Consider the following 25,000-nt stretch of genomic DNA (forward strand, 5'->3'; position numbering starts at 1 on the left):
ACAGAGAGAGAGACAGAGAGAGAGACAGAGAGAGAGACAGGAGAGAGAGACAGAGAGAGAGAGAGAGACAGAGAGAGAGACAGAGAGAGAGACAGAGAGAGAGACAGAGAGAGAGACAGAGAGAGAGACAGAGAGAGAGACAGAGAGAGAGAGAGAGAGGACAGAGAGACTAACTTGCTGTAGTCAAAGCTACCAGTAGGAGGCTCCTTGACAGAGAGACAGAGAGAGAGACAGAGAGAGACAGAGAGAGAGAGAGACAGAGAGAGACAGAGAGAGAGAGACAGAGAGAGACAGAGAGAGAGACTAACTTGCTGTAGTCAAAGCTACCAGTAGGAGGCTCCTTGCGTATCTCTTCATACTCCTGGTAGATTCCTTTCTTCTTCCTCTTCTTCACGTGCTCCACCAGCTCCAACACGTTCATCCCTACCCCGTCAGGCATGTGTACGGACACCTCTTCCTGGGGACAAGGGTCCTCGTCCGGGTGTGACGCGCCGCAGAGAGACGGCGGGGGTTGAGGGTGGCGTGGGAGAGACTTCTGAGGGAGAGGAAGGCACCCCATTCTACCTCATCCTCTTCCTCCTCTCCTTCCCGATCTTCCTCGTTCGCTGTTCCGCCGTCGAGGGTTTCTGACCCGACACTCATCGTAATTCCTACTACTTTGTGATGGGGTGTGTCCGGGGGCGTGTCCGACTGGGGAGGGGGCTGGCGACCATTCACGCTGTTAGCATTGGGGCTAGCGCCGCTAACAACCCCAAACAACGTTATTAACCCCAAACCCTGCCTTCACCCCGTAGTTACGGGCAGAACCGTTCCAATGTTGGGGATTCCTCTGTGGTCCAGAGCTCTGGGGGCTGTTCTGGGCCCGGCCTCGAGTCCTGCCGTTCCCTGTACCACAGTGGACGTGTGGGTTAGCATTACTGTCGTCGTAGCAGTTGGAATTAGCCGTAGCCGCTAACGCTAGCTCGGAGGCTAACAGCAGCGGCGAATCTGAGTGGGAGTCTATGGAGGTTTGCGTAGCGGCTAACGTAGCGGCGGCGTTAGCGTTGTGTGGCTCCAGGCTGTACGAGAGCAACAGGCTGCCCACGCAGTCGTGTGTGTCGTGCGGGTGTGTGCTCGCGTCGCCTGGGGCGGCGTGTGTGTTGACGCAGGACTGTATCCAGGCAACGTGGCTATACTGGGAGGTTCCGTCCAGGTGTTCCGGAAGAGAAGAGACTGGGATGTAATTGGACAGTTCGTGGGCCTTCACTGTACACACCTGGGGGAGGGAGAGAGAGGGAGACTGTTACGTACACACACACACACACGAGAGACATGGTATCGCACCAACACAGTGACCATCTCAACACACACACACACGGTCGTACCCTCTCTCTCAGCTTCTCACGTACGAAGAGTCTGAGGACGGCGAAGGGAGCTCTGAACCAGAGAGGAGACGACACGATGAACACACACTTCAGACGCGCTGGGAACGCACCCTAGGAGAGACACACACACACACACACACACACACACACAGGTAACGAGTGAATGGAAAAAGAGAGAAAAAGACAAGAGGGGAAGAAAGAAGGAGAGAGAGGATGATGAAGAGGAGAGGAAGAGAGGAAGATGAAGAGAGGAGAGGAAGAGAGGAAGATGAAGAGAGGAGAGGAAGAGAGGAGAGGAAGAGAGGATGATGAAGAGGAGAGGAAGTACTACTATAGACCAGAGCCCTATTCCCTATATAGTGGCACTACTATAGACCAGGGCCCTATTCCCTATATAGTGAACTACTATAGACCAGAGCCCTATTCCCTATATAGTGGTACTACTATAGATCAGAGCCCTATTCCCTATATAGTGGTACTACTATAGACCAGAGCCTTATTCCCTATATAGTACACTACTATAGACCAGAGCCCTATTCCCTATATAGTGGTACTACTATAGACCAGAGCCCTATTCCCTATATAGTGGTACTACTATAGACCAGAGCCCTATTCCCTATATAGTGGTACTACTATAGACCAGAGCCCTATTCCCTATATAGTGGTACTACTATAGACCAGAGCCCTATTCCCTATATAGTGGTACTACTATAGACCAGAGCCCTATTCCCTATATAGTGGCACTACTATAGACCAGGGCCCTATTCCCTATATAGTGGTACTACTATAGACCAGAGCCCTATTCCCTATATAGTGGTACTACTATAGACCAGAGCCCTATTCCCTATATAGTGGTACTACTATAGACCAGAGCCCTATTCCCTATATAGTGGTACTACTATAGACCAGAGCCCTATTCCCTATATAGTGGTACTACTTGTGACCAGGGCCCTATTCCCTATATAGTGAACTACCTAGTGACCAGAGCCCTATTCCCTATATAGTGGTACTACTATAGACCAGAGCCCTATTCCCAATATAGTACACTACTAGTGACCATAGCCCTATTCCCTATATAGTGCACTACTTAAGACCAGGACCCTATTCCCTATATAGTGGTACTACTATAGACCAGAGCCCTATTCCCTATATAGTGCACTACTAGTGACCAGGACCCTATTCCCTATATAGTGCACTACTAATGACCAGAGTAATGTACTATATAAGGTATGATGCATCGAGGACATTGACTGGGTTCTGGTAACACGGCCCATTGACTGGGTTCTGGTAACACGGCCCATGACTGGGTTCTGGTAACGGCCGTTGACTTGGTTCTGGTAACACGGCCCATTGACCTGGGTTCTGGTAACACGGCCCATTGACTGGGTTCTGGTAACACGGCCCATTGACTGGGTTCTGGTAACACGGCCCATTGACTGGGTTCTGGTAACACGGCCCCATTGACTGGGTTCTGGTAACACGGCCCATTGACTGGGTTCTGGTAACACGGCCCATTGACTGGGTTCTGGTAACACGGCCCATTGACTGGGTTCTGGTAACACGGCCCATTGACTGGGTTCTGGTAACACGGCCCATTGACTGGGTTCTGGTAACACGGCCCATTGACTGGGTTCTGGTAACACGGCCCATTGACTGGGTTCTGGTAACACGGCCCATTGACTGGGTTCTGGTAACACGGCCCATTGACTGGGTTCTGGTAACACGGCCCATGACTGGGTTCTGGTAACACGGCCCATTGACTGGGTTCTGGTAACGCGGCCATTGACTGGGTTCTGGTAACGCGGCCATTGACTGGGTTCTGGTAACGCGGCCCATTGACTGGGTTCTGGTAACGCGGCCCATTGACTGGGTTCTGGTAACGCGGCCCATTGACTGGGTTCTGGTTAACGCGGCCCATTGACTGGGTTCTGGTAACGCGGGCCCATTGACTGGGTTCTGGTAACACGGCCCATTCACTGGGTTCTGGTAACACGGCCCATTCACTGGGTTCTGGTAACACGGCCCATTGACCGGGTTCTGGTCTATGGGCCGGGTTCTGGGACAGGGAGTCATTTGGGACAGGGAGTCATTTGGGACAGGGAGTCATTTGGACAGGGAGTCATTTGGGACAGGGAGTCATTTGGGACAGGGAGTCATTTGGGACAGGGAGTCATTTGGGACAGGGCGTCATTGGGACAGGGCGTCATTTGCGACAGGGCGTCATTTGCGACAGGGAGTCATTTGCGACAGGGAGTCATTTGCGACAGGGAGTCATTTGCGACAGGGAGTCATTTGCGACAGGGAGTCATTTGCGACAGGGAGTCATTTGCGACAGGGAGTCATTTGGGACAGGAGTCATTTGGGACAGGGAGTCATTTGGGACAGGGAGTCATTTGGGACAGGGGGTCATTTGGGACAGGGGGTCATTTGGGACAGGGGGTCATTTGCGACAGGGGGTCATTTGGGACAGGGGGTCATTTGCGACAGGGCGTCATTTGCGACAGGGCGTCATTTGGGACAGGGAGTCATTTGGGACAGGGAGTCATTTGCGACAGGGAGTCATTTGCGACAGGGAGTCATTTGGGACACAGGCGGTGTGTTACCTTGAGGAGGTCGAGGATCTTGACACAGAGCTCATAGTCAAAGTTCCCATAGCTGGAGTTGGTCATGTCATAGATGAATATTAAACCATCTCTCTGGGTGTCAACACTGGAGAGAGGAAGGGAGGGAGAGAGGAAGGGAGGGAGAGAGGGGGAGGTGAGTTATCTGTTATGTACATAAAAGGATTGAGAGGTGAAGGAGAGAGGGACAGAATAGGACTAATTAAGGAGAGAGAGAATAGGACTAATTAAGGAGAGAGGGACAGAATAGGACTAATTAAGGAGAGAGAGAATAGGACTAATTAAGGAGAGAGGGAGAGAGAGAACAGGACTAATTAAGGAGAGAGAGGACTAATAAAGGAGAGAGAGGACTAATAAAGGAGAGAGAGGACTAATTAAGGAGCGAGGAAGAGGACTAATTAAGGAGAGAGGAAGAGGACTAATTAAGGAGAGAGAGAGAATAGGACTAATTAAGGAGAGAGAATAGGACTAATTAAGGAGAGAAAATAGGACTAATTAAGGAGAGAGAGAGAGAATAGGACTAATTAAGGAGAGAGAGAGAGAATAGGACTAATTAAGGAGAGAGGGAAAATATGACAAATTAAGGAGGAAGATTAGGACTAATTAAGGAGGGAGAAGAGGACTAATTAAGGAGGGAGAAGAGGACTAATTAAGGAGGGAGAAGAGGACTAATTAAGGAGGGAGAAGAGGACTAATTAAGGAGGGAGAAGAGGACTAATTAAGGAGGGAGAAGAGGACTAATTAAGGAGAGAGAATAGGACTAATTAAGGAGAGAAAATAGGACTAATTAAGGAGAGAGAGAGAGAATATGACTAATTAAGGAGAGAGAGAGAGAATAGGACTAATTAAGGAGAGAGGGAAAATATGACAAATTAAGGAGGAAGATTAGGACTAATTAAGGAGGGAGAAGAGGACTAATTAAGGAGGGAGTAGAGGACTAATTAAGGAGGGAGAAGAGGACTAATTAAGGAGGGAGAAGAGGACTAATTAAGGAGGGAGAAGAGGACTAATTAAGGAGGGAGAAGAGGACTAATTAAGGAGAGAGGAAGAGGACTAATTAAGGAGAGAGGAAGAGGACTAATTAAGGAGAGAGGAAGAGGACTAATTAAGGAGAGAGGAAGAGGACTGATTAAGGAGAGAGGAAGAGGACTGATTAAGGAGAGGGGAAGAGGACTAATTAAGGAGAGAGAGAGAGAATGGGACTAATTAAGGAGAGAGAATAGGACTAATTAAGGAGAGAGAATAGGACTAATTAAGGAGAGAGAATAGGACTAATTAAGGAGAGAGAATAGGACTAATTAAGGAGAGAGAATAGGACTAATTAAGGAGAGAGAATAGGACTAATTAAGGAGAGAGAATAGGACCAATTAAGGAGAGAGAATAGGACCAATTAAGGAGAGAGAGCGAGAATAGGACTAATTAAGGAGAGGAGCGAGAATAGGACTAATTAAGGAGAGAGGGAGAATAGGACTAATTAAGGAGAGAGGGAGAATAGGACTAATTAAGGAGAGGGAGAATAGGACTAATTAAGGAGAGAGGGAGAATAGGACTAATTAAGGAGAGAGAGAGAGATAATAGGACTAATTAAGGAGAGAGAATAGGACTAATTAAGGAGAGAGAGAGAATAGGACTAATTAAGGAGAGAGAGAATAGGACTAATTAAGGAGAGAAAATAGGACTAATTAAGGAGAGAAAAATAGGACTAATTAAGGAGAGAGAGAGAGAATAGGACTAATTAAGGAGAGGGAGAATAGGACTAATTAAGGAGGAAGAAATAGGACTAATTAAGGAGGAAGAATAGGACTAATTAAGGAGGAAGAATAGGACTAATTAAGGAGGGAGAATAGGACTAATTAAGGAGGGAGAATAGGACAAATTAAGGAGGGAGAAGAGGGACTAATTAAGGAGAGAGAAGAGGACTAATTAAGGAGAGAGGAAGAGGACTAATTAAGGAGCGAGAAGAGGACTAATTAAGGAGAGAGAGAGAATAGGACTAATTAAGGAGAGAGAATAGGACTAATTAAGGAGAGAAAATAGGACTAATTAAGGAGAGAGAGAGAGAATAGGACTAATTAAGGAGAGAGAGAGAGAATAGGACTAATTAAGGAGAGAGGGAGAATATGACTAATTAAGGAGAAGAATAGGACTATTAAGGAGGAAGAATAGGACTAATTAAGGAGGAGAATAGGACAATTAAGAGAGGGGAAGAGGACTAATTAAGGAGAGAGGAAGAGGACTAATTAAGGAGAGAGGAAGAGGACTAATTAAGGAGAGAGGAAGAGGACTAATTAAGGAGAGAGGAAGAGGACTAATTAAGGAGAGAGGAAGAGGACTAATTAAGGAGAGAGGAAGAGGACTAATTAAGGAGAGAGGAAGAGGACTAATTAAGGAGAGAGGAAGAGGACTAATTAAGGAGAGAGGAAGAGGACTAATTAAGGAGAGAGGAAGAGGACTAATTAAGGAGAGAGGAAGAGGACTAATTAAGGAGAGAGGAAGAGGACTAATTAAGGAGAGAGGAAGAGGACTAATTAAGGAGAGAGGAAGAGGACTAATTAAGGAGAGAGGAAGAGGACTAATTAAGGAGAGAGGAAGAGGACTAATTAAGGAGAGAGGAAGAGGACTAATTAAGGAGAGAGGAAGAGGACTAATTAAGGAGAGAGGAAGAGGACTGATTAAGGAGAGAGGAAGAGGACTAATTAAGGAGAGAGGAAGAGGACTGATTAAGGAGAGAGGAAGAGGACTGATTAAGGAGAGGGGAAGAGGACTAATTAAGGAGAGAGAGAATGGGACTAATTAAGGAGAGAGAATATGACTAATTAAGGAGAGAGAATAGGACTAATTAAGGAGAGAGAATAGGACTAATTAAGGAGAGAGAATAGGACTAATTAAGGAGAGAGAATAGGACTAATTAAGGAGAGAGAGAGAATAGGACTAATTAAGGAGAGAGAATAGGACTAATTAAGGAGAGAGAATAGGACTAATTAAGGAGAGAGAGAGAATAGGACTAATTAAGGAGAGAGAGAGAATAGGACTAATTAAGGAGAGAGAGAGAATAGGACTAATTAAGGAGGGAGGGAGAATAGGACTAATTAAGGAGGGAGGGAGAATAGGACTAATTAAGGAGGGAGGGAGAATAGGACTAATTAAGGAGGGAGGGAGAATAGGACTAATTAAGGAGGGAGAATAGGACTAATTAAGGAGGGAGGAAGAGGACTAATTAAGGAGAGAGGAAGAGGACTAATTAAAGAGAGAGGAAAATGACTAATTAAGGAGAGAGGAAGAGGACTAATTAAGGAGAGAGGAAGAGGACTAATTAAGGAGAGAGAATAGGACTAATTAAGGAGAGAGAATAGGACTAATTAAGGAGAGAGAATAGGACTAATTAAGGAGAGAGAATAGGACTAATTAAGGAGAGAGAGAATAGGACTAATTAAGGAGAGAGAGAATAGGACTAATTAAGGAGAGAGAGAATAGGACTAATTAAGGAGAGAGAGAATATGACTAATTAAGGAGAGAGAGAGAATAGGACTAATTAAGGAGAGAGAGAGAATAGGACTAATTAGGGAGAGAGGGAGAATAGGACTAATTAAGGAGGGAGAATAGGACTAATTAAGGAGGGAGAATAGAACTAATTAAGGAGAGAGGAAGAGGACTAATTAAGGAGAGAGGAAGAGGACTAATTAAGGAGAGGAAGAGGACTAATTAAGGAGAGAGGAAGAGGACTAATTAAGGAGAGGGGAAGAGGACTAATTAAGGAGAGAGAGAGAATAGGACTAATTAAGGAGAGAGAGAGAGAATGGGACTAATTAAGGAGAGAGAGAATAGGACTAATTAAGGAGAGAGGGAGAATAGGACTAATTAAGGAGGGAGGGAGAATAGGACTAATTAAGGAGGGAGAATAGGACTAATTAAGGAGGGAGAATAGGACTAATTAAGGAGGGAGAATAGGACTAATTAAGGAGGGAGAATAGAACTAATTAAGGAGAGAGGAAGAGGACTAATTAAGGAGAGAGGAAGAGGACTAATTAAGGAGAGGAAGAGGACTAATTAAGGAGAGAGGAAGAGGACTAATTAAGGAGAGGGGAAGAGGACTAATTAAGGGGAGAGAGAGAATAGGACTAATTAAGGAGAGAGAGAGAGAATGGGACTAATTAAGGAGAGAGAGAATAGGACTAATTAAGGAGAGAGGGAGAATAGGACTAATTAAGGAGGGAGAATAGGACTAATTAAGGAGGGAGAATAGGACTAATTAAGGAGGGAGAATAGGACTAATTAAGGAGGGAGAATAGGACTAATTAAGGAGGGAGAATAGGACTAATTAAGGAGGGAGAATAGGACTAATTAAGGAGGGAGAATATAACTAATTAAGGAGAGAGGAAGAGGACTAATTAAGGAGAGAGGAAGAGGACTAATTAAGGAGAGGAAGAGGACTAATTAAGGAGAGAGGAAGAGGACTAATTAAGGAGAGGGGAAGAGGACTAATTAAGGAGAGAGAGAGAATGGGACTAATTAAGGAGAGAGAGAGAATGGGACTAATTAAGGAGAGAGAGAGAATGGGACTAATTAAGATAAGGAGAGAGAGAGAATGGGACTAATTAAGGAGAGAGAGAGAATGGGACTAATTAAGGAGAGAGAATGGGACTAATTAAGGAGAGAGAATAGGACTAATTAAGGAGAGAGAATAGGACTAATTAAGGAGAGAGAATAGGACTAATTAAGGAGAGAGAATAGGACTAATTAAGGAGAGAGAATAGGACTAATTAAGGAGAGAGAGAGAATAGGACTAATTAAGGAGAGAGAGAGAATAGGACTAATTAAGGAGAGAGAGAGAATAGGACTAATTAAGGAGAGAGGGAGAATAGGACTAATTAAGGAGGGAGGGAGAATATGACTAATTAAGGAGGGAGAATAGGACTAATTAAGGAGGGAGAATAGGACTAATTAAGGAGGGAGAATAGGACTAATTAAGGAGGGAGAATAGGACTAATTAAGGAGGGAGAATATAACTAATTAAGGAGAGAGAGAATATAACTAATTAAGGAGAGAGAGAATAGGTCTAATTAAGGAGAGAGAGGGAGAATAGGACTAATTAAGGAGAGAGAGGGAGAATAGGACTAATTAAGGAGAGAGAGGGGGAGAATAGGACTAATTAAGGAGAGAGAGGGAGAGAATAGGACTAATTAAGGAGAGAGAGAGAGAATAGGACTAATTAAGGAGAGAGAATAGGACTAATTAAGGAGAGAGAGGGAGAATAGGACTAATTAAGGAGAGAGAGGGAGAATAGGACTAATTAAGGAGAGAGGGAGGGAGAATAGGACTAATTAAGGAGAGAGGGAGGGAGAATAGGACTAATTAAGGAGAGAGGGAGAGAATAGGACTAATTAAGGAGAGAGAGAGAGTAGGACTAATTAAGGAGAGAGAGAGAGGACTAATTAAGGAGAGAGAGAGGAGGACTAATTAAGGAAAGAGAGAGTAGGACTAATTAAGGAGAGAGAGAGTAGGACTAATTAAGGAGAGAGAGAATAGGACCCATTAAGGAGAGAGAGAGAGAATAGGACTAATTAAGGAGAGAGAGAGAGAATATGACTAATTAAGGAGAGAGAGAGAGTAGGACTAATTAAGGAGAGAGAGAGAAGGACTAATTAAGGAGAGAGAGAGAGAAGGACTAATTAAGGAGAGAGAGAGAAGGACTAATTAAGGAGAGAGAGAGAGAGAATAGGACTCATTAAGGATAGAGGGAGAGACTAGGACTAATTAAGGAGAGAGAGAGAGAATAGGACTAATTAAGGAGAGAGAGAGAGAGAATAGGACTAATTAAGGAGAGAGAGAGAGAGAATAGGACTAATTAAGGAGAGAGAGAGAGAATATGACTAATTATGGAGAGAGAGAAAATGACTAATTAAGGAGAGAGGAAGAGAATAGGACTAATTAAGGAGAGAGAGAGAATAGGACTAATTAAGGAGAGAGAGAGAGAGAGAAGGACTAATTAAGGAGAGAGAGAGAGACTAGGACTAATTAAGGATAGAGGGAGAGACTAGGACTAATTAAGGAGAGAGAGAATAGGACTAATTAAGGAGAGAGAGAGAGTAGGACTAATTAAGGAGAGAGAGAGAGGACTAATTAAGGAGAGAGAGAGGACTAATTAAGGAGAGAGAGAGAGAGAGAATATGACTAATTAAGGAGAGAGAGAGAGAATATGACTAATTAAGGAGAGAGAGAGAATATGACTAATTAAGGAGAGAGAGAGAATATGACTAATTAAGGAGAGAGAGAGAGAATAGGACTAATTAAGGAGAGAGAGAGAGAATAGGACTAATTAAGGAGGGAGAGAATATGACTAATTAAGGAGAGAGGGAGAGAATAGGACTAATTAAGGAGAGAGAGAGAGAATATGACTAATTAAGGAGAGAGAGAGAGTAGGGACTAATTAAGGAGAGAGAGAGAGGACTAATTAAGGAGAGAGAGAGTAGGACTAATTAAGGAGAGAGAGAGTAGGACTAATTAAGGAAAGAGAGAGTAGGACTAATTAAGGAGAGAGAGAATATGACTAATTAAGGAGAGAGAGAGAGAAGGACTAATTAAGGAGAGAGAGAGTAGGACTAATTAAGGAGAGAGAGGTAGGACTAATTAAGGAAAGAGAGAGAATATACTAATTAAGGAGAGAGAGAGAGAGGAGGACTAATTAAGGAGAGAGAGAGAGAGAATAGGACTAATTAAATAGAGAGAGAGAGAATATTACTAATTAAGGAGAGAGAGAGAGAGAGAATGACTAATTAAGGAAAGAGAGTAGGACTAATTAAGGAGAGAGAGAGTAGGACCCATTAAGGAGAGAGAGAGAGAGAATATGACTAATTAAGGGAGAGAGAGGAATATGACTAATTAGGAGAGAGAGAATAGGACTAATTAAGGAGAGAGGGAGAGAATAGGACTAATTAAGGAGGAGAGGGAGAGAATAGGACTAATTAAGGAGGAGATGAGAGAGTAGGACTAATTAAGGAGAGAGAGAGTAGGACTAATTAAGGAGAGAGAGAGGACTAATTATGGAGAGAGAGAGAATATGACTAATTAAGGAGAGAGAGAGAGAGAATATGACTAATTAAGGAGAGAGAGAGAGAATAGGACTAATTAAGGAGAGAGGGAGAGAATAGGACTAATTAAGGAGAGAGGGAGAGAATAGGACTAATTAAGGAGGAGAGAGAGAGTAGGACTAATTAAGGAAGAGAGAGAGGAGACTATTATTAAGGAGAGAGAGAGAGGACTAATTAAGGAGAGAGAGAGGAGGACTAATTAAGGAAAGAGAGAGTAGGACTAATTAAGGAGAGAGAGAGTAGGACTAATTAAGGAGAGAGAGAATAGGACCCATTAAGGAGAGAGAGAGAGATAGGACTAATTAAGGAGAGAGAGAGAGAGAGGAGATATGACTATTAGGAGAGAGAGAGAGTAGACTAATTAAGGAGAGAGAGAAAGAGAATAGGACTCATTACGGATAGAGGGAAGAGACTAGGACTAAGTAAGGAGAGAGAGAGAGAATAGGACTAATTAAGGAGAGAGAGAGAAGAAGAATACAGGACTAATTAAGGAGAGAGAGAGAGAGAATAGGACTAATTAATGTGAGGAAGAGAGAAAATAGGACTAATTAAGGAGAGAGAGAGAGAGAATAGGACTAATTAAGGAGAGAGAGAGAGAAGGACTAATTAAGGAGAGAGAGAGTAGGACTAATTAAGGAGAGAGAGAGAAGGACTAATTAAGGAGAGAGAGAGTAGGACTAATTAAGGAGAGAGAGGACTAATTAAGGAAAGAGAGAGTAGGACTAATTAAGGAGAGAGAGAGATAATAGGACTAATTAAGGAGAGAGAGAGAGAATAGGACTAATTAAGGAGAGAGAGAGAATAGGACTAATTAAGGAGAGAGAGAGAATAGGACTAATTAAGGAGAGAGAGAATAGGACTAATTAAGGAGAGAGAGAATAGGACTAATTAAGGAGAGAGAGAATAGGACCAATTAAGGAGAGAGAGCGAGAATAGGACTAATTAAGGAGAGAGAGCGAGAATAGGACTAATTAAGGAGAGAGGGAGAATAGGACTAATTAAGGAGAGGGAGAATAGGACTAATTAAGGAGAGAGGGAGAATAGGACTAATTAAGGAGAGAGGGAGAATAGGACAAATTAAGGAGAGAGAGAGAATAGGACAAATTAAGGAGAGAGAGAATAGGACTAATTAAGGAGAGAGAGAGAATAGGACAAATTAAGGAGAGAGAGAAAAGGACTAATTAAGGAGAGAGAGAGAATAGGACTAATTAAGTGAGAGAGAGAGAATAGGACTAATTAAGGAGAGAGAGAAATAAAAAGAGAGAATTAATGTATTGCAGGGGGGGGTTACCTCTCGATGGCTTTGTCCAGCTGAAAGATGATGGCCTGCAGCACACCCTATGGTTAGTGACGTCAGAGCGGGTGAGACGAGCGGTGAACAGAGCCAGAGCATCACCCTTAGCATCACGACCAGGCTGAAACACACAGAGCTTTACTGTAAAACACAGCATTCTAGCAAACCTTTACCTAGTCCTCATGACCTTTACTGTAAACACAGCATTCTAGCAAACCTTTACTGTAAACACAACAGACCGCATTCTAGCAGATCTTTATTTTACAGAGCTCCTGAACTTTACTGTAAACACAACAGACACTATTCTAGTAGATCTTTACTTAGTCCTCATGAACTTTACTGTAAACAGAACAGACCGCATTCTAGTAAACCTTTACTTAGTCCTCATGACCTTTACTGTAAACACAACAGACACTATTCTAGTAGATCTTTACTTAGTCCTCATGAACTTTACTGTAAACACAACAGACCGCATTCTAGTAAACCTTTACTTAGTCCTCATGACCTTTACTGTAAACACAACAGACAGCATTTTCTACCTCTTCTCACATCCTCCCTCTTCACTTCAGTCTTTCTATCTCTCCCCTTTCCCTCGCTCCCTCCCTCCTCCTCCTCCTCAATTCCTCCCCTCTTCACACTCTCTCCCTCTCTCTCTCTTTCTATCTCTCCCCCCTCCTCCTCACTCCCTCCCTCCCTCCCCCTTCTCGGTCTAATTGGTGAGGGTTTGTTCAGACAGCCCCATTCATCATAAGACAAACCCTCAGAGGGGAAAGAAGAGGAGAGAGAGAAGAAGGAGTCAGACGGGAGGGCGAGAGGGCCTGCTGCCTGTCAGCTCAACTCTTCTCCTCTTTTTCCTCCTTCTTCTGCTCATAGACGTCCGTTTTTCCAGGGAGAGAATGTAAGACACATTAGTTGGGTTATTAACAAGCGGCCTCTGTTCCTGTCACTGTTGTCAGACACACACACAAACGACTTGAGGGAGGGGAGCTCCAAAATGGAGGCCAAGAGGCCAAAAATGACCCGAGAGAAACAGAATCCCCTGGCAAACTGACGCTGTTCAGTCTACAGGTTAAATTGCCCCCATTGTATGTTCTTTAGTCGTCTTCTTTATCCAACACAACTATCACTATGCTCACAGTCCACAGAGACTATTCTGACAGGGATTTCTCTCCTGCTGCTCCTCTGCTGATGTCTGCTGGAGTAAAACGTGTGTTTTCATCAGCCCCATTCAGTCAGCCCCCATTCAGTCAGCCCCCATTCAGTCAGCAACCATTCAGTCAGCCACCCCATTCAGTCAGCCCCATTCAATTCAGTCAGCCCCCATTCAGTCAGCCCCCATTCAGTCAGCAACCATTCAGTCAGCAACCATTCAGTCAGCAACCATTCAGTCAGCAACCATTCAGTCAGCAACCATTCAGTCAGCAACCATTCAGTCAGCAACCATTCAGTCAGCCCCATTCAGTCAGCCCCATTCAGTCAGCAACCATTCAGTCAGCCCACATTCAGTCAGCCCACATTCAGTCAGCCCCCATTCAGTCAGCCCCCATTCAGTCAGCCCCCATTCAGTCAGCCCCCATTCAGTCAGCCCCCATTCTAAATACAATCGTGTGTTAAAAACTGTTTTGGCGCAAAGATTAAAAAGAGCAACTACTTTAATTTCTCAACTGGTAATTGAAGCTCGCCCTCCCATTCAGGTACGGGCAACCAGCTCCCCTCCCATTCAGGTACGGGCAACCAGCTCCCCTCCCATTCAGGTACGGGCAACCAGCTCCCCTCCCATTCAGGTAGGGGCAACCAGCTCCCCTCCCATTCAGGTACGGGCAACCAGCTCCCCTCCCATTCAGGTACGGGCAACCAGCTCCCCTCCCATTCAGGTAGGGGCAACCAGCTCCCCTCCCATTCAGGTAGGGGCAAAGCTCCCCTCCCATCAGGGGCAACCAGCTTCCCTCCCATTCAGGTACGGGCAACCAGCTCCCCTCCCATTCAGGTACGGCAACCAGCTCCCCTCCCATTCAGGTACGGGCAACCAGCTCCCCTCCCATTCAGGTACGGGCAACCAGCTCCCCTCCCATTCAGTACGGCAAACCAGCTCCCCTCCCATTCAGGTACGGGCAACCAGCTCCCCTCCCATTCAGGTACGGGCAACCAGCTCCCTCCCATTCAGGTACGGGCAACCAGCTCCCCTCCCATTCAGTAGGGGCAACCAGCTCCCCTCCCATTCAGGTACGGCAACCCAGCTCCCCTCCATTCAGGTAGGGGGCAACCAGCTCCCCTCCCATTCAGGTACGGGCAACCAGCTCCCCTCCCATTCAGGTACGGGCAACCAGCTCCCCTCCCATTCAGGTACGGGCAACCAGCTCCCCTTCCCATTCAAGGTACGGGCAACCAGCTCCCCTCCCATTCAGGTACGGGCAACCAGCTCCCCTCCCATTCAGGTACGGGCAACCAGCTCCCCTCCCATCAGTACGGGCAACCACTCCCTCCATTCAGGTACGGGCAACCAGCTCCCCTCCCTTCGTCGGGCAACCAGCCCCTCCATTCAGGTACGGGCAACCAGCTCCCCTCCCATTCAGATACGGGCAACCAGCTCCCCTCCCATTCAGGTACGGGCAACCAGCTCCCCTCCCATTCAGGTACGGCAACCAGCTCCCCTCCTATTCAGGTAGGGCAACCAGCTCCCATCCCATTCAGATATGGGCAACCAGCCCTCCTCCCATTCAGGTACGGGCAACCAGCTGCCCTCCCACTCAGGTACGGGCAACCAGACCTCCTCCCACTCAGGTACGGGCAACCAGCTCCCCTTCCACTCAGGTACGGGCAACCAGCTCCCCTCCCACTCAGGTACGGGCAACCAGCCCTCCTCCCATTCAGGTACGGGCAACCAGCTCCCCTCCCATTCAGGTAGGGGCAACCAGCTCCCCTCCCATTCAGGTAGGGGTAACCAGCTCCCCTCCCACTCAGGTAGGGGCAACCAGCTCCCCTCCCCTCCCACTCAGGTAGGGGCAACCAGCTCCCCTCCCACTCAGGTAGGGGCAACCAGCTCCCCTCCCACTCAGGTAGGGGCAACCAGCTCCCCTCCCATTCAGGTAGGGGCAACCAGCTCCCCTCCCACTCAGGTAGGGGCAACCAGCTCCCCTCCCCTCCCATTCAGGTAGGGGCAACCAGCTCCCCTCCCCTCCCATTCAGGTAGGGGCAACCAGCTCCCCTCCCCTCCCATTCAGGTAGGGGCAACCAGCTCCCCTCCCCTCCCATTCAGGTAGGGGCAACCAGCTCCCCTCCCCTCCCACTCAGGTACGGGCAACCAGCTCCCCTCCCCTCCCACTCAGGTACGGGCAACCAGCTCCCCACCCACTCAGGTACGGGCAACCAGCTCCCCTCCCATTCAGGTAGGGGCAACCAGCTCCCCTCCCATTCAGGTAGGGGCAACCAGCTCCCCTCCCACTCAGGTAGGGGAAACCAGCTCCCCTCCCCTCCCACTCAGGTATGGGCAACCAGCTCCCCTCCCACTCAGGTAGGGGAAACCAGCTCCCCTCCCCTCCCACTCAGGTAGTGGCAACCAGCTCCCCTCCCCTCCCACTCAGGTAGGGGCAACCAGCTCCCCTCCCATTCAGGTAGGGGCAACCAGCTCCCCTCCCACTCAGGTAGGGGCAACCAGCTCCCCTCCCCTCCCATTCAGGTAGGGGCAACCAGCTCCCCTCCCCTCCCATTCAGGTAGGGGCAACCAGCTCCCCTCCCCTCCCCTCCCACTCAGGTAGGGGCAACCAGCTCCCCTCCCCTCCCACTCAGGTAGGGGCAACCAGCTCCCCTCCCATTCAGGTAGGGGCAACCAGCTCCCCTCCCATTCAGGTAGGGGCAACCAGCTCCCCTCCCCTCCCATTCAGGTAGGGGCAACCAGCTCCCCTCCCCTCCCATTCAGGTAGGGGCAACCAGCTCCCCTCCCCTCCCATTCAGGTAGGGGCAACCAGCTCAGCTCCCCTCCCATTCAGGTAGGGGCAACCAGCTCAGCTCCCCTCCCCTCCCATTCAGGTAGGGGCAACCAGCTCAGCTCCCCTCCCCTCCCATTCAGGTAGGGGCAACCAGCTCCCCTCCCCTCCCATTCAGGTAGGGGCAACCATCTCCCCTCCCCTCCCCTCCCATTCAGGTAGGGGCAACCAGCTCCCCTCCCCTCCCATTCAGGTAGGTGCAACCAGCTCCCCTCCCACTCAGGTACGGGCAACCAGCTCCCCTCCCACTCAGGTACGGGCAACCAGCTCCCCTCCCACTCAGGTACGGGCAACCAGCTCCCCTCCCACTCAGATACGGACAACCAGCTCCCCTCCCATTCAGGTACGGGCAACCAGCTCCCCTCCCATTCAGGTAGGGGCAACCAGCTCCCCTCCCACTCAGGTATGGGCAACCAGCTCCCCTCCCACTCAGGTACGGGCAACCAGCCCTCCTCCCATTCAGGTAGGGGCAACCAGCTCCCCTCCCATTCAGATACGGGCAACCAGCCCTCCTCCCATTCAGGTACGGGCAACCAGCTCCCCTCCCATTCAGGTAGGGGCAACCAGCTCCCCTCCCCTTCAGGTACGGGCAACCAGCTCCCCTCCCCTCCCATTCAGGTACGGGCAACCAGCCCTCCCTCCCCTCCCATTCAGGTAGGGGCAACCAGCCCTCCTCCCATTCAGGTAGGGGCAACCAGCTCCCCTCCCACTCAGGAAGGGCAAACAGCTCCCCTCCCACTCAGGTACGGGCAAACAGCTCCCCTCCCACTCAGGTACGGGCAAACAGCTCCCCTCCCACTCAGGTACGGGCAAACAGCTCCCCTCCCACTCAGGTACGGGCAAACAGCTCCCCTCCCACTCAGGTACAGGCAACCAGCTCCCCTCCCCTCCCATTCAGGTAGGGGAAACCAGCTCCCCTCCCACTCAGGTACGGGCAACCAGCTCCCCTCCCATTCAGATACGGGCAACCAGCTCCCCTCCCATTCAGATACGGGCAACCAGCTCCCCTCCCATTCAGATACGGGCAACCAGCTCCCCTCCCCTCCCATTCAGGTACGGGCAACCAGCTCCCCTCCCCTCCCATTCAGGTATGGGCAACCAGCTCCCCTCCCATTCAGGTAAGGCAACCAGCTCCCCTCCATTCAGGTACGGGCAACCAGCTCCCCTCCCACTCAGGTAGGGGCAACCAGCTCCCCTCCCACTCAGGTAGGGGCAACCAGCTCCCCTCCCACTCAGGTACGGGCAACCAGCTCCCTACCCACTCAGGTAGGGGCAACCAGCTCCCCTCCCACTCAGGTAGGGGCAACCAGCTCCCCTCCCATTCAGGTAGGGGCAACCAGCTCCCCTCCCACTCAGGTAGGGGCAACCAGCTCCCCTCCCACTCAGGTAGGGGCAACCAGCTCCCCTCCCACTCAGGTAGGGGCAACCAGCTCCCCTCCCACTCAGGTAGGGGCAACCAGCTCCCCTCCCACTCAGGTAGGGGCAACCAGCTCCCCTCCCACTCAGGTAGGGGCAACCAGCTCCCCTCCCACTCAGGTAGGGGCAACCAGCTCCCCTCCCACTCAGGTAGGGGCAACCAGCTCCCCTCCCACTCAGGTAGGGGCAACCAGCTCCCCTCCCATTCAGGTAGGGGCAACCAGCTCCCCTCCCATTCAGGTAGGGGCAACCAGCTCCCCTCTCATTCAGGTACGGGCAACCAGCTCCCCTCCCCTCCCATTCAGGTACGGGCAACCAGCTCCCCTCCCACTCAGGTACGGGCAACCAGCTCCCCACCCACTCAGGTACGGGCAACCAGCTCCCCTCCCACTCAGGTACGGGCAACCAGCTCCCCTCCCACCACCTTACAGCTGGAGGCAGAAGGCATTGTGAAAACATACATCAGACCGTTCCTACCGCTCTGTGGACAGTTATGATTCCCACGTGGATTTGAGTTAAAACAGTTTCATTTCAGTGATTTTGCCGTCGTTAGTAGTTCATAGTTCAATTAAAACATTGAAATGCTTTTGGCAAGAAGACGGAGGAGGATTTCCCCCTAATAACCCTGTTGACATGGACACATCTGAAATCAGACTGCATGATGGGACTTTTAATAAATGCAGAAAATAGTCTGGTCTAAATAGGCGATCTAACTGTTATTTCTGAGTTTGGACATATAACGTTTGTATGTGAAAACGACTTCTCAGACGCATTCATTCAGTTGATCCCAACTCACTTCACTGGTGATGATGAGGGAGACTAACACGGCTGGTGATGAAGAGGGAGACTAACACGGCTGGTGATGAAGAGGGAGACTAACACGGCTGGTGATAAAGAGGGAGACTAACACGGCTGGTGATGAAGAGGGAGACTAACACGGCTGGTGATGAAGAGAGGAGACTAACATGGCTGGTGATGAAGAGGGAGACTGACACGGCTGGTGATGAAGAGGGAGACTGACACGGCTGAAGAGGGAGACTAACACGGCTGAAGAGGGAGACTAACACGCTGGTGATGAAGAGGGAGACTAACATGGCTGAAGGGGGAGACTAACACTGCTGAAGAGGGAGACTAACACGGCTGGTGATGAAGAGGGAGACTAACACGGCTGGTGATGAAGAGGGAGTAAACACGGCTGAAGGGGGAGACTAACACGGCTGGTGATGAAGAGGGAGACTAACATGGCTGAAGAGTTGAAGAGCTGAACACGGCAAGTTCAAATCCCCGAGCTGACAAGGTACAAATCTTTCCTTCTGCCCCTGAACAGGCAGTTAACCCACTGTTCCTAGACCAGTTAACCCCACTGTTCCTAGACCAGTTAACCCACTGTTCCTAGACCAGTTAACCCCACTGTTCCTAGACCAGTTAACCCCACTGTTCCTAGACCAGTTAACCCCACTGTTCCTAGACCAGTTAACCCCACTGTTCCTAGACCAGTTAACCCCACTGTTCCTAGACCGTTACCCACTGTTCCTAGACCAGTTAACCCCACTGTTCCTAGACCAGTTAACCCCACTGTTCCTAGACCAGTTAACCCCACTGTTCCTAGACCAGTTAACCCCACTGTTCCTAGACCAGTTAACCCCACTGTTCCTAGACCATTAACCCACTGTTTCCTAGACCAGTTAACCCCACTGTTCCTAGACCAGTTAACCCCACTGTTCCTAGACCAGTTAACCCCACTGTTCCTAGACCAGTTAACCCCACTGTTCCTAGACCAGTTAACCCCACTGTTCCTAGACCAGTTAACCCCACTGTTCCTAGACCAGTTAACCCCACTGTTCCTAGACCAGTTAACCCACTGTTCCTAGACCAGTTAACCCACTGTTCCTAGACCAGCTAACCCACTGTTCCTAGACCAGTTAACCCACTGTTCCTAGACCAGTTAACCCCACTGTTCCTAGACCAGTTAACCCACTGTTCCTAGACCAGTTAACCCACTGTTCCTAGACCAGTTAACCCACTGTTCCTAGACCAGTTAACCCCACTGTTCCTAGACCAGTTAACCCACTGTTCCTAGACCAGTTAACCCACTGTTCCTAGACCAGTTAACCCACTGTTCCTAGACCAGTTAACCCACTGTTCCTAGACCAGTTAACCCACTGTTCCTAGACCAGTTAACCCACTGTTCCTAGACCAGTTAACCCACTGTCCCTAGACCAGTTAACCCACTGTTCCTAGACCAGTTAACCCACTGTTCCTAGACCAGTTAACCCACTGTTCCTAGACCAGTTAACCCATTGTTCCTAGACCAGTTAACCCACTGTTCCTAGACCAGTTAACCTACTGTTCCTAGACCAGTTAACCCCACTGTTCCTAGACCAGTTAACCCACTGTTCCTAGACCAGCTAAACCCACTGTTCCTAGACCAGTTAACCCACTGTTCCTAGACCAGTTAACCCCACTGTTCCTAGACCAGTTAACCCACTGTTCCTAGACCAGTTAACCCACTGTTCCTAGACCAGTTAACCCACTGTTCCTAGACCAGTTAACCCCCACTGTTCCTAGACCAGTTAACCCCACTGTTCCTAGACCAGTTAACCCACTGTTCCTAGACCAGTTAACCCACTGTTCCTAGACCAGTTAACCCCACTGTTCCTAGACCAGTTAACCCCACTGTTCCTAGACCAGTTAACCCACTGTTCCTAGACCAGTTAACCCACTGTTCCTAGACCAGTTAACCCACTGTTCCTAGACCAGTTAACTCACTGTTCCTAGACCAGTTAACCCACTGTTCCTAGACCAGCTAACCCACTGTTCCTAGACCAGTTAACCCCACTGTTCCTAGACCAGTTAACCCACTGTTCCTAGGCCAGTTAACCCCACTGTTCCTAGACCAGTTAACCCACTGTTCCTAGACCAGCTAAACCCACTGTTCCTAGACCAGTTAACCCACTGTTCCTAGACCAGTTAACCCCACTGTTCCTAGACCAGTTAACCCACTGTTCCTAGACCAGTTAACCCACTGTTCCTAGACCAGTTAACCCACTGTTCCTAGACCAGTTAACCCCACTGTTCCTAGACCAGTTAACCCCACTGTTCCTAGACCAGTTAACCCACTGTTCCTAGACCAGTTACCCACTGTCCACTGTTCCTAGACCAGTTAACCCACTGTTCCACTGTTCCACTGTTCCTAGACCAGTTAACCCACTGTTCCTAGACCAGTTAACCCCACTGTTCCTAGACCAGTTAACCCACTGTTCCACTGTTCCTAGACCAGTTAACCCACTGTTCCTAGACCAGTTAACCCCACTGTTCCTAGACCAGTTAACCCACTGTTCCTAGACCAGTTAACCCACTGTTCCTAGACCAGTTAACCCACTGTTCCTAGACCAGTTAACCCACTGTTCCTAGACCAGTTAACCCACTGTTCCTAGACCAGTTAACCCACTGTTCCTAGACCAGTTAACCCACTGTTCCTAGACCAGTTAACCCACTGTTCCTAGACCAGTTAACCCACTGTTCCACTGTTCCTAGACCAGTTAACCCACTGTTCCTAGACCAGTTAACCCACTGTTCCTAGACCAGTTAACCCACTGTTCCTAGACCAGTTAACCCACTGTTCCTAGACCAGTTAACCCACTGTTCCTAGACCAGTTAACCCACTGTTCCTAGACAGTCATTGAAAATACGAATTTGTTCTTAACTTGACTAGTTAAATAAAGGTAAAATAAATGTTTAAAAATTATTACTGTGCATGTAAACATATTGAAAAATAACCATTTTTGGTTTCTCTAAAATCATTGTCACCATGGTTAATCATAAAAATCTGAATTAAAATGACAAAAAATCTAAGTTATAATTCAACGAAATGTGAGATCACCAGCCTCTATCATGTGACCACATTGACACGCATCTATTGGCGGGTAAAGAAATGAGCTCATGGAACCCACAGCCTATTGGCCAATACTGCAGTAGGCCCTTCTATGGAACACACAGCCTATTGGCCAATGCTGCAGTAGGCCCTTCTATGGAACACACAGCCTATTGGCCAATGCTGCAGTAGGCCCTTCTATGGAACACACAGCCTATTGGCCAATGCTGCAGTAAACCCTTCTATGGAACACACAGCCTATTGGCCAATGCTGCAGTAAACCCTTCTATGGAACACACAGCCTATTGGCCAATGCTGCAGTAGGCCCTTCTATGGAACACACAGCCTATTGGCCAATGCTGCAGTAGGCCCTGGTCTTTCACACCGAGGAGCTGTGATTATCGAGGGGGGGGAGATTATTAGAAAGATTTTTCAAATAGCTTACTGTGAAGAACTATAGTTTTAATATATTACCATTCGCAATGGAGGTACAACATTTTTTAAAAACACTTTCCTACATTTCCACGCAGCAGGCCAGTAACTTCTATTCGTGTTCAGGCATGTGCGCTCCCTCAACATGACCAGACACATGCCCCCCCCAACACTATCAGGGCAGAGAAACCAGAAATATGCTCCCTCAACATGATCAGACACATGCCCCCCCAACATTATCAGGGCAGAGAAACCAGACACATGCCCCCCCAACACTATCAGGGCAGAGAAACCAGACACATGCCCCCCCCCCCCAACACTATCAGAGCAGAGAAACCAGACACATGCCCCCCCCCAACACTATCAGAGCAGAGAAACCAGACACATGCCCCCCCAACACTATCAGAGCAGAGAAACCAGACACATGCCCCCCCAACACTATCAGGGCAGAGAAACCAGACACATGCCCCCCCAACACTATCAGGGCAGAGAAACCAGACACATGCTCCCTCAACATGATCAGACACATGCCCCCCCAACACTATCAGGGCAGAGAAACCAGACACATGCCCCCCCAACACTATCAGGGCAGAGAAACCAGACACATTCCCCCCCCCCCCCCCCAGACATTATCAGAGCAGAGAAACCAGACACATGCCCCCCCCCCCAACACTATCAGAGCAGAGAAACCAGACACATTTCCCCCCCCCCCCAGACATGATCAGAGCAGAGAAACCAGACACATCCCCCCCCCCCCCCCCCCAGACATGATCAGAGCAGAGAAACCAGACACATCCCCCCCCCCCCCCCAGACATTATCAGAGCAGAGAAACCAGACACACACCCCCCCCCCCCAGACATGATCAGGGCAGAGAAACCAGACACACACCCCCCCCCCCCCCCCAGACATTATCAGAGCAGAGAAACCAGATTCACACAATGAATGGAGAGAGACGGGGCCTTCTGAAGAGAGACGGGGCCCTTCTGGAGAGAGACGGGGCCCTTCTGGAGAGAGACGGGGCCCTTCTGGAGAGAGACGGGGCCCTTCTGGAGAGAGACGGGGCCCTTCTGGAGAGAGACGGGGCCCTTCTGGAGAGAGACAGGGCCCTTCTGGAGAGAGACGGGGCCCTTCTGGAGAGAGACGGGCCCTTCTGGAGAGAGACGGGGCCGATATCTTCAACCCTCCCCCTTATTGTCTCAACATTTTTTAAATGATACTCAAGATTCAAAATGATCTTCACATATTTCAGATGCTTTTCACTGACAGCCACAACTCAATAATCAGCTAGTCTCTCTATAGACACTCACAGGGGCCGTACACTCTTACTCACACACTACAACTCACACACATTACAACACACACAAACTCAATTTTCTCACTCACACATAATAAGCACATCTACCTCCATCACTCCAGTATCCCTGTCTCCTTCCCCCTATACATATCTACCTCCATCACTCCAGTATCCCTGTCCCCTTCCCCCTATACATATCTACCTCCATCACTCCAGTATCCCTGTCCCCTTCCCCCTATACATATCTACCTCCATCACTCCAGTATCCCTGTCCCCTTCCCCCTATACATATCTACCTCCATCACTCCAGTATCCCTGTCTCCTTACCCCTATACATATCTACCTCCATCACTCCAGTATCCCTGTCTCCTTACCCCTATACATATCTACCTCCATCACTCCAGTATCCCTGTCTACTTCCCCCTATACATATCTACCTCCATCACTCCAGTATCCCTGTCTCCTATACATATCTACCTCCATCACTCCAGTATCCCTGTCTCCTTCCCCCTATACATATCTACCTCCATCACTCCAGTATCCCTGTCTCCTTCCCCCTATACATATCTACCTCCATCACTCCAGTATCCCTGTCTCCTTCCCCCTATACATATCTACCTCCATCACTCCAGTATCCCTGTCTCCTTCCCCCTATACATATCTACCTCCATCACTCCAGTATCCCTGTCTCCTTCCCCGTATACATATCTACCTCCATCACTCCAGTATCCCTGTCTCCTTCCTCCCTATACATATCTACCTCCATCACTCCAGTATCCCTGTCTCCTTCCCCCTATACATATCTACCTCCATCACTCCAGTATCCCTGTCTCCTTCCCCCTATACATATCTACCTCCATCACTCCAGTATCCCTGTCTCCTTCCTCCCTATACATATCTACCTCCATCACTCCAGTATCCCTGTCTCCTTCCCCCTATACATATCTACCTCCATCACTCCAGTATCCCTGTCTCCTTCCCCCTATACATATCTACCTCCATCACTCCAGTATCCCTGTCCCCTTCCCCCTATACATATCTACCTCCATCACTCCAGTATCCCTGTCCCCTTACCCCTATACATATCTACCTCCATCACTCCAGTATCCCTGTCTCCTTCCCCCTATACATATCTACCTCCATCACTCCAGTATCCCTGTTCCCTAACCCCTATACATATCTACCTCCATCACTCCAGTATCCCTGTCTCCTTACCCCTATACATATCTACCTCCATCACTCCAGTATCCCTGTCTCCTAACCCCTATACATATCTACCTCCATCACTCCAGTATCCCTGTCTCCTATACATATCTACCTCCATCACTCCAGTATCCCTGTCTCCTTCCCCCTATACATATCTACCTCCATCACTCCAGTATCCCTGTCTCCTTCCCCCTATACATATCTACCTCCATCACTCCAGTATCCCTGTCTCCTTCCCCCTATACATATCTACCTCCATCACTCCAGTATCCCTGTTCCCTAACCCCTATACATATCTACCTCCATCACTCCAGTATCCCTGTCCCCTTCCCCCTATACATATCTACCTCCATCACTCCAGTATCCCTGTCTCCTATACATATCTACCTCCATCACTCCAGTATCCCTGTCTCCTATACATATCTAC

At 48.6% G+C, this 25,000-nt stretch overlaps 1 pseudogene; it reads right to left on the reverse strand.

Annotated features, from left to right (window-relative positions):
* LOC116360150 (tyrosine-protein phosphatase non-receptor type 9-like) overlaps positions 1 to 25,000 on the reverse strand; it is a 48,255-nt pseudogene that overhangs the window by 15,967 nt on the left and 7,288 nt on the right.

The sequence above is a fragment of the Oncorhynchus kisutch genome, unplaced genomic scaffold (genome assembly GCF_002021735.2).
Source record: "Oncorhynchus kisutch isolate 150728-3 unplaced genomic scaffold, Okis_V2 Okis07a-Okis12b_hom, whole genome shotgun sequence".
In the NCBI taxonomy this organism is placed as follows: domain Eukaryota; kingdom Metazoa; phylum Chordata; class Actinopteri; order Salmoniformes; family Salmonidae; genus Oncorhynchus; species Oncorhynchus kisutch.